This window comes from Paramormyrops kingsleyae, chromosome 1, assembly GCF_048594095.1.
Source record: "Paramormyrops kingsleyae isolate MSU_618 chromosome 1, PKINGS_0.4, whole genome shotgun sequence".
Taxonomy (NCBI): domain Eukaryota; kingdom Metazoa; phylum Chordata; class Actinopteri; order Osteoglossiformes; family Mormyridae; genus Paramormyrops; species Paramormyrops kingsleyae.
The window spans coordinates 31,268,097-31,285,425 of record NC_132797.1 but is presented as its reverse complement, the minus strand read 5'-3'; the positions used below and the strand labels follow the sequence as shown (position 1 = coordinate 31,285,425).

General features: G+C 43.4%; 1 non-coding gene across 1 annotated transcript; it reads right to left on the bottom strand.

The window, feature by feature from the left end:
• Positions 1–495: 495 nt before the first annotated feature.
• On the bottom strand, positions 496–15,401 carry LOC111837203 (uncharacterized). The gene is made up of 4 exons (XR_011992190.1): positions 14,080–15,401; positions 2,511–10,257; positions 926–993; positions 496–785 (listed from the first exon to the last, which is right to left on the bottom strand). It is a non-coding gene; the product is annotated as an uncharacterized protein (transcript).
• Positions 15,402–17,329: the final 1,928 nt, after the last annotated feature.

Sequence of the window (17,329 nt, the reverse complement as noted above, 5' to 3'; positions counted from 1 at the left end):
TGGAAACTGAATTAATACATATAGATACATACAGTGTGTGTGTGTGCATGTGTGTGTGAACGTGGTGGGCCAGTGTGGATGATGTCCAGGGCTGTTTTTATGTCCCAGTCCAACCCTGCCCGGCAGCAGGACAACTTCACATGTTCAGCCAACCAACCCTGCTTCATCGTTGAACTACCCCCTGTGAACAGGAGCGAGATGTACTTCTGCAGGAAGTGCTATAGGAGAAAGAAGATTCCCATCCTCGTGTCTACCGGAGTGCCCCTTCAAGTGGGTGTGGGGGTGTGACTTAACTCGATGGATGAATTGGACTGAATGTACTATGACTGGAGGTCGATGGATATGGGTTTTTCAATAGCCGATGCCGATATTTAGGAGTCAGGGTCAGGCGACGGCCGATATATGCTGCTGATTATTTTTGCCCGATAATTGGACGTTTTCCCCTCTATTTGCATGGTAAAATATCACACTAATAATGACAAAGGATACACAAAATTTCTCAACTTAGCATTTATTGAATACTGACTTGTGTAAATTTAAATATACACTTAAATAACAAAAACACAATACAACTTGTAAACAATAAAAGTTATAAACAATACAAATAGCAGCATCAGAATCTCTTTTACTGCACAATATACCAGCAAACTCCACATTTCTGAGGGAAGGAAAATTTGTAAACAATACAAAAAGGAAAGAGCATGTTATCTTCAGTTTTAATCCCAGTTCCAGTCCCTGAGTCTTCCTCGCCCCACCCATCCCTCACAGCCATCAGACAGCAATTACTAAAACAGAAGAAAAAATGCAAGGTTTGGACGTTTTGAAAAGAAGACCGATTACGGATTTAGCCAGCGTTTTTTTCATGATTCTACATTAAGATTTCAGCGAGATATAAATTGAAATAGACGCGAAAAGGCCGTCCCACCTGGGAGAGCTCCAGTCCTTCCGAAGGAGGACCTTGACGAGAACCCAATCTCCAGGTTTGAGGTTGTCCTGTAATACAGAAGCAGAATTTACTGGCAGACTACTGGGCCTTTGCAGTCTGCCAGCGTTGTTTCCCTGTGCGCCTTTGTTATATCACTCATTTCTGTAGCTAGGGGAAAAGGCCTACCATGCTCTATTTCAAACGTCATAAGACCTGTTGGGGTTGGCGTAATTCTCATCCACAGTTTTACCAGAGATAAGCATTCCAGCCATGGTCTCCCTGTCTCTTCCACTGTTTTTCTTAGCCTAGTTTTTATGGTACCGTTGGTTCTTTCCACTAGTCCTGCACTCTGAGGATTTAAGCGGAAGCTGCTTTGAAGTTCTAACACCGCTTCCCAAAATTCTCCTACACCTTCTTCTACAGGGGGTATCCCTTTTAAAGCAGCTGTCCTATCCTCTGCTGTCCAGGGTCTGTACACTAACATTGTTTCGGGACCTGTTCCGTCCTGCCCCCTATCAGGATTCGCAACTTCCACCATGGGGCATTGAAACTCTGGGGTTGATGCCCCGTCTTCACTACTGGGGTGAAATTTAGTTTTATATGACTCTAAGTCTTTCACTGGATACAGTGAAGAATCCTTGCTCCGGGTCACCATTGGATGGAAAGGAGATTCTGGTGCCAATGACGCTAATGGAGCAGAATGTGTTCAGTGTTTTAGGCGCTGCTATCTGCTTATCTTTTAGTGCTACTCCCGGTGTCTGCTGCGACAGCGGGGGAGCGGCAGATGTTTCTTGTCTATGTGGGGCCTTTGCTACACTTTCCTCATCAGGAGTAACTAGTACTGCGGCCGCAAGCTTTTCTTTCCTTTTACCTTTCTTTTCCTGTCTAGTTGCGTCTCTTAACCTACTTTGTTCCAATCATTTTTCTGACATTCTATACTCCTTCTTCCGTCTGTCCAACTTTCCGCTATTCTTAGTGCGCAACATTTCTAGTTTTAAATCACTCTGTAGCTTAAGAATGTCTGTCGTATGGAGGCTTCCTCCAAACCCATGTTTTCTTTTCCACCTTTTGTTACTTATAGTCCCTGCTCCTTCCACATATCCTTCCATAAACTTTTCATCTCCCTCTAAGGATGGCTGTTTACTTTGCCCCTTCCCCATCCTTTTACTTGTCGATTGTTATTACTACAAGGGTCCTGAGCAGAAATTCTCTAGCACGAGATTAGGGAGAGGACACTAACACGGCCTTCTACTGCACACTATCTGTGCAGCGGTGTCAGTTTTCAGGGATGAAACCCGTCCTTGATCTCCCAATCACCAGTACGTCTTTCTTCCCAGGCAAAGAAACAAAGGACTAGTAGAATCAGCCTAGGATTCTATAAATCACTTAGTCCTCTACATTCACACAAACATTCATACCCAGTTGATTACGGCCAACTCTAGCCTTTGTCAATTAACAGGTCAATTAAATTCTAATTCAACTATTTCCTTACGGCGAAATATAACCAATTTAGACTATTTCCTTACGGCGAAATATAACCAATTTAGACTATTTCCTTACGCCGAAATATAACCAAACGTCTCACCTCTGGGGTCAGTCACGACGATCGGGATCCGTCAGGCATCACCAGGCGTCGAGCGCAGTCCTAACCACCGGCCTGGTCACGAATTCTCACGTTCCAGGACTTTCTCGACCCGTCTTAGACGAGCGGCTGTCGACAGACTTCGGTGTCGCTCCTCTCGGCGCCCCGGTGATGTCCTCAGGATTCCCGATCCTCACGGATCACTGGTATAAAGTTTTATGTCGGAGAGAGTGATCAGCCTGTCTCCAGGTTTGAGGTTGTCCTGTAATACAGAAGCAGAATTTACTGGCAGACTACTGGGCCTTTGCAGTCTGCCAGCGTTGTTTCCCTGTGCGCCTTTGTTATATCACTCATTTCTGTAGCTAGGGGAAAAGGCCTACCATGCTCTATTTCAAACGTCATAAGACCTGTTGGGGTTGGCGTAATTCTCATCCACAGTTTTACCAGAGATAAGCATTCCAGCCATGGTCTCCCTGTCTCTTCCACTGTTTTTCTTAGCCTAGTTTTTATGGTACCGTTGGTTCTTTCCACTAGTCCTGCACTCTGAGGATGGTATGCGCAATGATTCTTTAGTTTAAACCCTAGCTCTTGTGAGCACAGGTCCATTGTTCGATTTACAAAATGGGTACCGTTATCCGATCTGATGGTTTGAGGAATGCCATATGTGGGGAAATAACTGCCTACCAGACATTTCGCCACCGTCATCGCATCACAGTGTAACTGGATATATTTCAACCCACTTCGAGAACGTATCAATTATTACCAAACAGTACTTTTTTCCCTGTGACCATGACAGCTCAATAAAGTCCATGTGAATAATTTGAAACGGGTGCTCTGCTACCGGAAACTGCCCTCTCTTAGGTCTCAGGTTGCCCTGGGAATTATGCTTACAACAGATAAGGCATGATCTACAAAAGTTCTTTGCATAATCAGAAAAATTTATAGTATAGAATTGTTGATGTATTATATGTACCATCCCTCCTGTTGAGACATGGGTATTCCCGTGGCTCACCAATGCCGCTGTTTTGTATAAATTTTTTGGAAGTACGGGCTTATCGTCGATGTAGTAGATATCATTAATCTGAATTGCTCCTCTTTTGATCCAGGCTTTTACTTCTGAGAGCGGCGCATGTTTTTGAGAATCACTTAGTATATCTGTGTCAATCAGTAGGAGATCCGTCATTTTCAATATAGGTTGTTTCTGTGCTGCTGCCTTTGCTGTTGCATCCGCGAAACTATTTCCTACTGTAGTTAAAGTGGTATCAGTTTGGTGGGCTTTACATTTACATATTGCAAGAGCAGATGGTAGCTGTACGGCATCTAATAGTCGTAATAACAAATTTGTGTGTGTTAGGGAGGTGCCCTGCGATGTTTTAAATCCCCTGTTCTTCCATACTTTGGAGTGATGGTGAACCGCTCCGAACACATATTGACTGTCAGTGTATATTGTCAATGATCTGTCTTTGTGCAATTCACATGCTCTGATGACAGCATACAATTATGCTGCTTGAGCTGAACATGTCGGGGGAAGTGCATTAGCTTCAAGTACTTCATCAGTCAAAACTACAGCATAACCAACCTTATTTCTCCCAGTACTGTCTTTTGACGCTGAACCGTCAACAAACACAGTTACTGAATTCGATAATGGCGTTTGAGAAATATCATGTCTTGGTTTTGTTTGTTCCTCTACTGTGGCTTTACATGAGTGTGGTTCCCCATCCACAGCTGATGGAAGGAGAGTACTCGGGTTCAAAGGGCCACATCTCTGCAATATGATATTTGGTTGTGAAAGTAGAAGTGAAACTAGAGTGAGGTGTCTGGCATGTGTCAGGAAGGGGAGTGGTGTCTAACAGTATCAATGAAACTGAGTGTGGAACTTTCAAAGTGAGTGGGTGACATAACACTAATTCTGCTGACATTTTTACAGCTTCTGCTGCTGCGGCGCAGGCCTGTAAGCATTGGGGGAAACCTGCTGCAACTGCATCTAAGCGTTTGGAGTAAAATGCCAATGGTCTGTCTTTAGACCCAAATGGCTGTGTCAACACGGCTTTCATGTATCCTTGACTAGCGTCAACACATAGGGTGAAAGGCTGTTGGTAGTCTGGCAAGGCCAATGTGGTATTAGTTTGCAGCATTAGTTTAAGGTTTGTGAATGCTGCTTCCCCTTCTCTGGTCCATTCAATTTTGTCCCTTAGGGCCATGTCTTTCCCGTATATTAGGGATTGTAAAGGTTGGACTAAGGCTGCATAATCTGGAAGCCATTCCCTGCAGTAATTCCATTCCCTGTTATTTCTCTCCCATTTAAGCGGAAGCTGCTTTGAAGTTCTAACACCGCTTCCCAAAATTCTCCTACACCTTCTTCTACAGGGGGTATCCCTTTTAAAGCAGCTGTCCTATCCTCTGCTGTCCAGGGTCTGTACACTAACATTGTTTCGGGACCTGTTCCGTCCTGCCCCCTATCAGGATTCGCAACTTCCACCATGGGGCATTGAAACTCTGGGGTTGATGCCCCGTCTTCACTACTGGGGTGAAATTTAGTTTTATATGACTCTAAGTCTTTCACTGGATACAGTGAAGAATCCTTGCTCCGGGTCACCATTGGATGGAAAGGAGATTCTGGTGCCAATGACGCTAATGGAGCAGAATGTGTTATCAGTGTTTTAGGCGCTGCTATCTGCTTATCTTTTAGTGCTACTCCCGGTGTCTGCTGCGACAGCGGGGGAGCGGCAGATGTTTCTTGTCTATGTGGGGCCTTTGCTACACTTTCCTCATCAGGAGTAACTAGTACTGCGGCCGCAAGCTTTTCTTTCCTTTTACCTTTCTTTTCCTGTCTAGTTGCGTCTCTTAACCTACTTTGTTCCAATCATTTTTCTGACATTCTATACTCCTTCTTCCGTCTGTCCAACTTTCCGCTATTCTTAGTGCGCAACATTTCTAGTTTTAAATCACTCTGTAGCTTAAGAATGTCTGTCGTATGGAGGCTTCCTCCAAACCCATGTTTTCTTTTCCACCTTTTGTTACTTATAGTCCCTGCTCCTTCCACATATCCTTCCATAAACTTTTCATCTCCCTCTAAGGATGGCTGTTTACTTTGCCCCTTCCCCATCCTTTTACTTGTCGATTGTTATTACTACAAGGGTCCTGAGCAGAAATTCTCTAGCACGAGATTAGGGAGAGGACACTAACACGGCCTTCTACTGCACACTATCTGTGCAGCGGTGTCAGTTTTCAGGGATGAAACCCGTCCTTGATCTCCCAATCACCAGTACGTCTTTCTTCCCAGGCAAAGAAACAAAGGACTAGTAGAATCAGCCTAGGATTCTATAAATCACTTAGTCCTCTACATTCACACAAACATTCATACCCAGTTGATTACGGCCAACTCTAGCCTTTGTCAATTAACAGGTCAATTAAATTCTAATTCAACTATTTCCTTACGGCGAAATATAACCAATTTAGACTATTTCCTTACGGCGAAATATAACCAATTTAGACTATTTCCTTACGCCGAAATATAACCAAACGTCTCACCTCTGGGGTCAGTCACGACGATCGGGATCCGTCAGGCATCACCAGGCGTCGAGCGCAGTCCTAACCACCGGCCTGGTCACGAATTCTCACGTTCCAGGACTTTCTCGACCCGTCTTAGACGAGCGGCTGTCGACAGACTTCGGTGTCGCTCCTCTCGGCGCCCCGGTGATGTCCTCAGGATTCCCGATCCTCACGGATCACTGGTATAAAGTTTTATGTCGGAGAGAGTGATCAGCCTGTCTCCAGGTTTGAGGTTGTCCTGTAATACAGAAGCAGAATTTACTGGCAGACTACTGGGCCTTTGCAGTCTGCCAGCGTTGTTTCCCTGTGCGCCTTTGTTATATCACTCATTTCTGTAGCTAGGGGAAAAGGCCTACCATGCTCTATTTCAAACATCATAAGACCTGTTGGGGTTGGCGTAATTCTCATCCACAGTTTTACCAGAGATAAGCATTCCAGCCATGGTCTCCCTGTCTCTTCCACTGTTTTTCTTAGCCTAGTTTTTATGGTACCGTTGGTTCTTTCCACTAGTCCTGCACTCTGAGGATGGTATGCGCAATGATTCTTTAGTTTAAACCCTAGCTCTTGTGAGCACAGGTCCATTGTTCGATTTACAAAATGGGTACCGTTATCCGATCTGATGGTTTGAGGAATGCCATATGTGGGGAAATAACTGCCTACCAGACATTTCGCCACCGTCATCGCATCACAGTGTAACTGGATATATTTCAACCCACTTCGAGAACGTATCAATTATTACCAAACAGTACTTTTTTCCCTGTGACCATGACAGCTCAATAAAGTCCATGTGAATAATTTGAAACGGGTGCTCTGCTACCGGAAACTGCCCTCTCTTAGGTCTCAGGTTGCCCTGGGAATTATGCTTACAACAGATAAGGCATGATCTACAAAAGTTCTTTGCATAATCAGAAAAATTTATAGTATAGAATTGTTGATGTATTATATGTACCATCCCTCCTGTTGAGACATGGGTATTCCCGTGGCTCACCAATGCCGCTGTTTTGTATAAATTTTTTGGAAGTACGGGCTTATCGTCGATGTAGTAGATATCATTAATCTGAATTGCTCCTCTTTTGATCCAGGCTTTTACTTCTGAGAGCGGCGCATGTTTTTGAGAATCACTTAGTATATCTGTGTCAATCAGTAGGAGATCCGTCATTTTCAATATAGGTTGTTTCTGTGCTGCTGCCTTTGCTGTTGCATCCGCGAAACTATTTCCTACTGTAGTTAAAGTGGTATCAGTTTGGTGGGCTTTACATTTACATATTGCAAGAGCAGATGGTAGCTGTACGGCATCTAATAGTCGTAATAACAAATTTGTGTGTGTTAGGGAGGTGCCCTGCGATGTTTTAAATCCCCTGTTCTTCCATACTTTGGAGTGATGGTGAACCGCTCCGAACACATATTGACTGTCAGTGTATATTGTCAATGATCTGTCTTTGTGCAATTCACATGCTCTGATGACAGCATACAATTATGCTGCTTGAGCTGAACATGTCGGGGGAAGTGCATTAGCTTCAAGTACTTCATCAGTCAAAACTACAGCATAACCAACCTTATTTCTCCCAGTACTGTCTTTTGACGCTGAACCGTCAACAAACACAGTTACTGAATTCGATAATGGCGTTTGAGAAATATCATGTCTTGGTTTTGTTTGTTCCTCTACTGTGGCTTTACATGAGTGTGGTTCCCCATCCACAGCTGATGGAAGGAGAGTACTCGGGTTCAAAGGGCCACATCTCTGCAATATGATATTTGGTTGTGAAAGTAGAAGTGAAACTAGAGTGAGGTGTCTGGCATGTGTCAGGAAGGGGAGTGGTGTCTAACAGTATCAATGAAACTGAGTGTGGAACTTTCAAAGTGAGTGGGTGACATAACACTAATTCTGCTGACATTTTTACAGCTTCTGCTGCTGCGGCGCAGGCCTGTAAGCATTGGGGGAAACCTGCTGCAACTGCATCTAAGCGTTTGGAGTAAAATGCCAATGGTCTGTCTTTAGACCCAAATGGCTGTGTCAACACGGCTTTCATGTATCCTTGACTAGCGTCAACACATAGGGTGAAAGGCTGTTGGTAGTCTGGCAAGGCCAATGTGGTATTAGTTTGCAGCATTAGTTTAAGGTTTGTGAATGCTGCTTCCCCTTCTCTGGTCCATTCAATTTTGTCCCTTAGGGCCATGTCTTTCCCGTATATTAGGGATTGTAAAGGTTGGACTAAGGCTGCATAATCTGGAAGCCATTCCCTGCAGTAATTCCATTCCCTGTTATTTCTCTCCCATTTAAGCGGAAGCTGCTTTGAAGTTCTAACACCGCTTCCCAAAATTCTCCTACACCTTCTTCTACAGGGGGTATCCCTTTTAAAGCAGCTGTCCTATCCTCTGCTGTCCAGGGTCTGTACACTAACATTGTTTCGGGACCTGTTCCGTCCTGCCCCCTATCAGGATTCGCAACTTCCACCATGGGGCATTGAAACTCTGGGGTTGATGCCCCGTCTTCACTACTGGGGTGAAATTTAGTTTTATATGACTCTAAGTCTTTCACTGGATACAGTGAAGAATCCTTGCTCCGGGTCACCATTGGATGGAAAGGAGATTCTGGTGCCAATGACGCTAATGGAGCAGAATGTGTTATCAGTGTTTTAGGCGCTGCTATCTGCTTATCTTTTAGTGCTACTCCCGGTGTCTGCTGCGACAGCGGGGGAGCGGCAGATGTTTCTTGTCTATGTGGGGCCTTTGCTACACTTTCCTCATCAGGAGTAACTAGTACTGCGGCCGCAAGCTTTTCTTTCCTTTTACCTTTCTTTTCCTGTCTAGTTGCGTCTCTTAACCTACTTTGTTCCAATCATTTTTCTGACATTCTATACTCCTTCTTCCGTCTGTCCAACTTTCCGCTATTCTTAGTGCGCAACATTTCTAGTTTTAAATCACTCTGTAGCTTAAGAATGTCTGTCGTATGGAGGCTTCCTCCAAACCCATGTTTTCTTTTCCACCTTTTGTTACTTATAGTCCCTGCTCCTTCCACATATCCTTCCATAAACTTTTCATCTCCCTCTAAGGATGGCTGTTTACTTTGCCCCTTCCCCATCCTTTTACTTGTCGATTGTTATTACTACAAGGGTCCTGAGCAGAAATTCTCTAGCACGAGATTAGGGAGAGGACACTAACACGGCCTTCTACTGCACACTATCTGTGCAGCGGTGTCAGTTTTCAGGGATGAAACCCGTCCTTGATCTCCCAATCACCAGTACGTCTTTCTTCCCAGGCAAAGAAACAAAGGACTAGTAGAATCAGCCTAGGATTCTATAAATCACTTAGTCCTCTACATTCACACAAACATTCATACCCAGTTGATTACGGCCAACTCTAGCCTTTGTCAATTAACAGGTCAATTAAATTCTAATTCAACTATTTCCTTACGGCGAAATATAACCAATTTAGACTATTTCCTTACGGCGAAATATAACCAATTTAGACTATTTCCTTACGCCGAAATATAACCAAACGTCTCACCTCTGGGGTCAGTCACGACGATCGGGATCCGTCAGGCATCACCAGGCGTCGAGCGCAGTCCTAACCACCGGCCTGGTCACGAATTCTCACGTTCCAGGACTTTCTCGACCCGTCTTAGACGAGCGGCTGTCGACAGACTTCGGTGTCGCTCCTCTCGGCGCCCCGGTGATGTCCTCAGGATTCCCGATCCTCACGGATCACTGGTATAAAGTTTTATGTCGGAGAGAGTGATCAGCCCCCCCGGCCGCTGGCCCACAGAGTATGAGACACGCGCTGTTTTACTTGCAAGGGTGCACACCGCAGTGTAGCTACAAGGGTATGGCACCACGAGAGGGTTTATTTATACTTTAAGGTGATCAAGATACATTTTGGGTGTGAACAACATTTCGAGTGGGATAGAATGGGATGTGGAAGTGGGAACAACAGAACGTACAGCAGAGGTGGGCTCGTCTGCTGCACGTGATAGAAAATTACTGTTAAGCACTTACACAGTTGCCATATAAAACAAGTTATACATTCATAAGAATACACGAGTGATAATATATACACAATCTCAACCCAACAGTGTGTGTGTGTGTGTGTGTGAACTGAAGTGTGTGCAATTAAAAACTGTGATACATTAAAAGTGAGGGAGTGGTCAGGGCACGAGCTCCCCACCGCTGGCAGACGGCGGAATCCTGCGCGCCCCACCCTATTGCCAAAAAAAAAAAAGATGGCCAGTATGGTAAGGTACATTAAACTTGGGTGAGCAGGCAAGGCATGTCACCCCACCGCTGGCAGACGGTATGCTTGGGATGTATTTTATATATATATATATATTTTAATATAATCCCTCCACCACCCCCCCTCTGAGGAGGACTGCTTTATTTTTAATTTACATTGCAAAAAAAACACAAAGACAAACAAACAAACGGAAAACAACAATAATAATAATAATAATAATGTGTGTGTGTGTGTACACACACATGACCTGCACGCCCCACCCTATTCCCAAAAAAAAAAGATGGGCAGTATAAGGTACATTAAAATTGGGTGAGCAGGTAAGGCATGTCACCCTACCGCTGGCAGACGGCAGAATCCTGCGCGCCCCACCCTATTCCCAAAAAAAAAAAAAAGATGGCCAGTATGGTAAGGTACATTAAATTTGGGTGAGCAGGCAAGACATGTCACCCCACCGCTGGCAGACGGTATGCTTGCGATGTATTTAATATATATATATATTTTAATATAATCCCTCCACCACCCCCCCTCTGAGGAGGACTGCTTTATTTTTAATTTACATTGCAAAAAAAACACAAAGAAAAACAAAAGGAAAATAACAATAACAATAATAACAATGATAATAATAATTTGTGTGTGTGTGTGTGTACGTACACATCACCTGCGCGCCCCACCCTATTCCCAAAAAAAAAAAAAAAGATGGCCAGTATGGTAAGGTACATTAAATTTGGGTGAGCAGGCAAGACATGTCACCCCACCGCTGGCAGACGGTATGCTTGCGATGTATTTAATATATATATATATTTTAATATAATCCCTCCACCACCCCCCCTCTGAGGAGGACTGCTTTATTTTTAATTTACATTGCAAAAAAAACACAAAGAAAAACAAAAGGAAAATAACAATAACAATAATAACAATGATAATAATAATTTGTGTGTGTGTGTGTGTACGTACACATCACCTGCGCGCCCCACCCTATTCCCAAAAAAAAAAAAAAAGATGGCCAGTATGGTAAGGTACATTAAATTTGGGTGAGCAGGCAAGGCATGTCACCCCACCGCTGGCAGACGGTATGCTTGCGATGTATTTAATATATATATATATATTTTTTTATATAATCCCTCCACCACCCCCCCTCTGCGGAGGACTGCTTTATTTTTAATTTACGTTGCATAAAAAACACAAATAAACACAAAAACAAACAAAAGGAAAATAACAATAATAATAACAATAATTATAATAATAATAATGTGTGTGTGTGTGTGTACGTACACATCACCTGCGCGCCCCACCCTATTCCCAAAAAAAAAAAAAAGATGGCCAGTATGGTAAGGTACATTAAATTTGGGTGAGCAGGCAAGGCATGTCACCCCACCGCTGGCAGACGGTATGCTTGCGATGTATTTAATATATATATATATTTTTTTTTATATAATCCCTCCACCACCCCCCCTCTGCGGAGGACTGCTTTATTTTTAATTTACGTTGCATAAAAAACACAAAAAAACACAAAAACAAACAAAAGGAAAATAACAATAATAATAACAATAATTATAATAATAATAATGTGTGTGTGTGTGTGTACACACACATGACCTGCACGCCCCACCCTATTCCCAAAAAAAAAGATGGGCAGTATGATAAGGTACATTAAAATTGGGTGAGCAGGTAAGGCATGTCACCCTACCGCTGGCAGACGGCAGAATCCTGCGCGCCCCACCCTATTCCCAAAAAAAAAAAAAAGATGGCCAGTATGGTAAGGTACATTAAATTTGGGTGAGCAGGCAAGACATGTCACCCCACCGCTGGCAGACGGTATGCTTGCGATGTATTTAATATATATATATATATTTTAATATAATCCCTCCACCACCCCCCCTCTGAGGAGGACTGCTTTATTTTTAATTTACATTGCAAAAAAAACACCAAGACAAACAAACAAACGGAAAACAACAATAATAATAATAATAATGTGTGTGTGTGTGTACACACACATGACCTGCACGCCCCACCCTATTCCCAAAAAAAAAGATGGGCAGTATGATAAGGTACATTAAAATTGGGTGAGCAGGTAAGGCATGTCACCCTACCGCTGGCAGACGGCAGAATCCTGCACGCCCCACCCTATTCCCAAAAAAAAAAAAAGATGGCCAGTATGATAAGGTACATTAAAATTGGGTGAGCAGGTAAGGCATGTCACCCTACCGCTGGCAGACGGTATGCTTGCGATGTATTTAATATATATATATTTTTTTTAAATATAATCCCTCCACCACCCCCCCTCTGCGGAGGACTGCTTTATTTTTAATTTACATTGCAAAAAAAACACAAAGAAAAACAAAAGGAAAATAACAATAACAATAATAACAATGATAATAATAATTTGTGTGTGTGTGTGTGTGTACGTACACATCACCTGCGCGCCCCACCCTATTCCCAAAAAAAAAAAAAAGATGGCCAGTATGGTAAGGTACATTAAATTTGGGTGAGCAGGCAAGGCATGTCACCCCACCGCTGGCAGACGGTATGCTTGCGATGTATTTAATATATATATATATATTTTTTTATATAATCCCTCCACCACCCCCCCTCTGCGGAGGACTGCTTTATTTTTAATTTACGTTGCATAAAAAACACAAAAAAACACAAAAACAAACAAAAGGAAAATAACAATAATAATAATAATAATAATGTGTGTGTGTGTGTGTACACACACATGACCTGCACGCCCCACCCTATTCCCAAAAAAAAAGATGGGCAGTATGATAAGGTACATTAAAATTGGGTGAGCAGGTAAGGCATGTCACCCTACCGCTGGCAGACGGCAGAATCCTGCGCGCCCCACCCTATTCCCAAAAAAAAAAAAAAAGGAGCAGCGACACCCTCCCCCCCCACCCCGACCCCACAGCCAAAGCTGCCGGGAACCAAGCCAAGAGGGCCCTCAGTGCTCCCCAGAATGAAGGGCCCCGGCCACATGCCGAACCCGCAGAGGAGCATGCGAGGGAGCGCCGGGACAACAGCCCCAAGGAGTGCAACAGTAGTACTGAATTTCCTTTGTTATTTTGTTTGTGGGTCTTTCTACATGTCATTGTAGTATTAAAATAGGGATGTGGGAATTTGTTTTGTTTTTCAAATCTTACTAGTCTTTTGTCTTTCCGGTCTAAAAAATATTCTTTAGTTTTATGGAACGAATTATGGCAACCTCTCTCTTCACTCAGAGGTACGTGATGTCACATTTGTGAGAGCAGAAATTAATCCATCGGAGTAGAATAATGCGAGAGTATAAAACGGTGCAAATCTTGGATATGTGAGGCTTGATTAGCGAGTTAAGCATAGGTCAGGTCGACCCGCTCATCACTACTGCCCCAATAATTGCAGCTAATGGTTGTCTAGTTATGTTACGCATGATTCTCCTTATTTATAATTACTTAGATGCATTAACTTCTGCTCAAAAATAATATATAAGTTGAACAACGTGAAAGTATTAAAGTATGAGATGATGTCCAAATGTCAAATTTTAATATCATATAATTATTATATAAACCTTACTTCCGTGAAAAGTTATTAAAGCTAGAGACTTGTTTCGAGATACTAAGTCGAAATTCCGAGATAGTTATCTCGTTATTTCGAGATATTACGTCGAAATTTCGAGATAATATCTCGAAATTCCGACTTAAATTTTATATAATTTTTTTCCCCGGTGGCGGCGGAAACGGGATTCCATACAAACGACTATAAAGCAGCATTTCGAAAACCGATTTAAAATAAAAATAACGGGTAAAACACTTACCTTGGCTTCTGGGCAAACGAAATTTGTATTTCCCCCTACCTTGTTGGCCCATGTCACCTCTGGCTGAAGATGAGCTACGCCGTACCGACCTCTCTGGTGAAGCTGCATCTGCAGCGCTGGCTTTTTCCGTTGGATGATTTTTTTTTTTTTCCTTTTATTCATTCGGATGTTTTTTCCCTTTGGATGTTTTTTTTTTTCCTTTCATTCATTCGGATGTATTTTCCCTTTGGATGTTTTTTTTTTTTCCTTTCATTCATTCGGATGTTTTTTCCCTTTGGATGTTTTTTTTTTTTCCTTTTATTCATTCGGATGTATTTTCCCTTTGGATGTTTTTTTTTTTTTAGACGTTTTTTTTCTTTTTCTTCTTTGGATGTTGTTTTGCGGAAGAAAAGCCGTAGATCTGCATCGCTGGCTTTTTCCGTTGGATGTTTTTTTTTTTTTTTTCTTTTATTCATTCGGATGTTTTTTCCCTTTGGATGTTTTTTTTTTTCCTTTCATTCATTCGGATGTATTTTCCCTTTGGATGTTTTTTTTTTTTTTAGGTGTTTTTTTAATTTTTCTTCTTTGGATGTTGTTTTGCGGAAGAAAAGCCGTAGATGTTAACGCTACCTGCAGGAAGCGCCAACTGAACGCAGTAGAACAGTTCCAAGCTCTTTTATAGTGAGCGTCTGCCCGATGTTTACGTAAGCAACGTTTAAAGTTCTAGAAGGTTGAGACTCACCTTTCATTGGTTTCCCAGCTTTGCTGTCAAAATATTGTTTGCTGATTGGTCGAAAATGTTAAAATACCCCCGAGCACTGTAAAAAACGACTCAAGTTCCCCAAATAACACGTTACACATAAAAAAATATTTTAACTTTATTAAACTATCATAAATCGTGGGTTTGTTCAAAAGGCATAAACCTATATGCTGCACCCCAATACAGCCAACAAGAGAACAGGTTGCCCAGAGTTTGCTCAGGTGCACCCCACAGCACGTCCTTAAAAGCACATCCAGCACAGATCACACTAGTGAATGACACAGCAAATCACAACAATAAAATAGAACCCTATGGGCAATCCCGCACCCAGACTACGGGTGCCACCTGGCGCAGTCTGCCTAATAATCAACCAAAGATATACATACAACAAAGAAAAAAACACAAACAAAAAAGAAAATAAAACTAGCCAGCCGCTCCCACTAAACACCGCTAACTAAGCCGGCTGGCTAGATAATACATGATACAACCTCGGATAAAAAATATTAAAGCAACACCAGGGAGGTTTACATCTAGATCCTTAAAATTATCGACCCGTAATTCCACCTTGAAAACCCCTAAAGAACAGCAGTTTACCCCGCAACTCAGTGCCCCATTCAAACCAAATAAGGCAGGTTTTTGGGATAACCAGTAGGTCAGCTGTTCAAACCCAGGTGTGAGGACTCTTCAGCCAATCAGTCCTCTAATTAGTAATCTAATTAGGGAGTTGCAGCGGAAACCCGCATATACATCGGCCCTTTGCGGATAAGATTGCCCACCCCTGAAATAAGCAAACAGAAGGGCTTCTACACTGCGAATTCAATATGCCCGCCGATGCGCCACGAAATCTATCAGGACCCTGGCTGCCTTTCCTGTGCCTTCTCCTTTTATCGCTGCCCTTCCATCGGAGCATGCGTAGCCATCTCACCCCGGCTACGCCTCCGGTCCTAACTGCAGTTCCTATACCTGCCTATAATTGACTGGCTACAATCCACCCCCCAAAATGAAGTCGATGACCCAACGATCACAGCTAAGAATTCTATCCCCAAACCACTAGTCTTCCTCCCCAACCGAACGATCATTCACTGAACATGGTAGCTTATATGGGTTGGTATGATGACCAGCGATGGACCTGCACCTCAGGGGGGGGCACAGCCTTCCCCATTATTTGAGGCCTACTTGTGGAGGCTTCATTGCACCCCTTCCACCAGCCCTGTCCCCGTAAAATCACAGACTCCTCATCCAATTCCATTTCTGTGGGCAATCCAGACTCGGCAGACATTACCGGAACATCTTCCCCTGGTCTAATAACACCCTGTGGTACTGGACACAACTCTGTTCGGTGAACTTGGCGGACAACCCCGTCCCGCCCCACTGGAGTTACAGAGTAAACCGCACCATGATCTCGGGGACACCGAACTACCTTATACAAACGGGCATCCCAATGGTCCTGTATTTTATCTCTACCTCAAACATGGTTCCGCAAACACACCAGCTGACCTTCATCCAACCCCTGATCATTAACCAACTCATTGTGTTTCCGATTTCGTCGTGTGGCTTGTTCCTCCAACCGACCCCTCACATGCTCTTGAACCACCCGCAAAGTTTCCTGATGGTTTTGTGCCCATTCCTCCAATGGTCCACCATCCTGACTGATCCCGGCAGGGCCCAGAAGATAGTCTACCGGCAATCGAGGTTCACAGCCAAACATTAAATAATAAGGTGTCATCCCAGTCATTTGGTGGGGTGTAGTATTGTAACCATATGTCAACTGGGGCCAACGTTTCTTCTCTGCTGGAGGAAGTATGTGAAGCAAATTGTGCAAAGTACGATTGAATCTCTCACATTGCCCATTCCCCTGAGGATGGAATGGCATAGATCGACTTTTCTGAAAGTTTCCTGATGGTTTTGTGCCCATTCCTCCAATGGTCCACCATCCTGACTGATCCCGGCAGGGCCCAGAAGATAGTCTACCGGCAATCGAGGTTCACAGCCAAACATTAAATAATAAGGTGTCATCCCAGTCATTTGGTGGGGTGTAGTATTGTAACCATATGTCAACTGGGGCCAACGTTTCTTCTCTGCTGGAGGAAGTATGTGAAGCAAATTGTGCAAAGTACGATTGAATCTCTCACATTGCCCATTCCCCTGAGGATGGAATGGCATAGATCGACTTTTCTGAAAGTTTCCTGATGGTTTTGTGCCCATTCCTCCAATGGTCCACCATCCTGACTGATCCCGGCAGGGCCCAGAAGATAGTCTACCGGCAATCGAGGTTCACAGCCAAACATTAAATAATAAGGTGTCATCCCAGTCATTTGGTGGGGTGTAGTATTGTAACCATATGTCAACTGGGGCCAACGTTTCTTCTCTGCTGGAGGAAGTATGTGAAGCAAATTGTGCAAAGTACGATTGAATCTCTCACATTGCCCATTCCCCTGAGGATGGTATGGCATAGATCCACTTTTCTGAATCCTATACATTTTGCAAAGCTGTCTAATGAAATTATCTTCA